Below are 1610 nucleotides of genomic sequence, written 5' to 3' on the forward strand. Positions count from 1 at the left end.
GGCAAAGCTATGCATAAGAAGATATGGTTTGAAAATTAGTGATTATAGAACTAGACATGGATGGCAAAACTTGTCTATGACATCCTCGAACCTTAATTATTTGATGATTAGCCTGAATGCTATAATAATTAATAACAAGAGCGATGAAGTAATTTAGGGAGATAACTCAAATGGGCAATACTTTGTCACCTCTGGGTATTTTTCATTGTGGGATAGAATGGAGAAACCCATCTGGGCTAAGGCCTAGACTCTTGGCCTTACTCCAAAAATTAGCATCTTCTTCTAGCTTCTGCTCCAAGAAAAAATCCTTACTTTGGATAATTTATCTAAGAGAGGTCAGATTATCTCCAACATGTGTTGTTTATGTAAGCATGACTTGGAGATGGTCAATCACTTATTTATTCATTGCCCCTATTCCTCCAAGGTTTGGCACCTTTTGACCAGGGACTTTGGGGTCAGCTGGTGTCCCCCGGCTAACATCCAAGAATTCTTTAGCCAATGGAAGAGTTCACACTTTGGTATGATAACCCAGTTAATTTTCTCCTGGTCCCTTCTGCACTTCTGTTAGAGAATTTGGAAAGAACGGAATAACCAAATTTTTAGAGATAGGGAATCCCCTAAGTTTGTTATTGCTGAGAAAGTTGAAGGATTAATGAAGGAGAACTTCTCCTTCACAAAGGAAGGAAACATTGAAGAAGGTGGGAACAATAAACAAAGGAAAAAGGATAGGGACAGGAAAAAATAGGAGGCTAGGTGGTTTTTCCCCCTTCAAAATTGGTACAAAGCCAATTTTGACAGAGCTACCAAAGGGAACCCTGGCCCTGCTGGTAGTGGAGGCATCATAAAAAATAGCTTTGGAGGAGGTTTTTCAGCTTTCTCCTACCCTCTTGGACATTAGACAAATCATTTTTCAAAAGCTAATGCGGCTAGTCACATTGTTAAACTAGCCCTAGCTTCTAGGATTGAGAACCTCTAGCTGGAGGGGGACTCTTTAAATATCATAAATTATCTAAACGGTCACTCTGTGCCTTCTTGGACCATAGTGAATGTGATCAAGGAGTTAAAGTCTAACTTGGGTAAATTCAACAAGACCTATATCAGCCACGTGTAGAAGGAGGCCAATTCAGCAGCTGATTGGTTTGCAAATGAAGCGGTCACCAAAAATTTGGCGATGATGTGGCATGTTGGCAACAACTTTCTGGCAGCAGTGAATGATTTAATTCTACTGGACCACATCTAAGGAAGTACTAAAACAATCCAAAATTAATAATGGGAAAATTTTTCTAGATTGCATGTCAAACTAGGAGTTAATAAAAATTATGCGAAGCTCTTTTCAAACCATAATAGCATGTACATATGGCACACTTTATGGGTTGTCATGTATACAACCATTAAAATTGATAAATGGAAAAATGTTTTTGAGTTTTGCATTTTGCAGGAGGTCGAAGTCTATAAGAGAACTGTGAGTAGGTGGGGGTTTGTTGAACCTGAGGAAACCATGGTAGGGGAGAGAAGTAGGAGGGAGCTGTCGGGGGAGGTAGAGAACTAGAAGAAAAAATCAAAGGTTTGGCATAAGTTGGAAAAGGGCGGTATCACTAGATTCTTGGAGA

The sequence above is a fragment of the Cupressus sempervirens genome, chromosome 3, assembly GCF_028749045.1.
Source record: "Cupressus sempervirens isolate cs-2001-9-10 chromosome 3, ASM2874904v1, whole genome shotgun sequence".
NCBI lineage: Eukaryota > Viridiplantae > Streptophyta > Pinopsida > Cupressales > Cupressaceae > Cupressus > Cupressus sempervirens.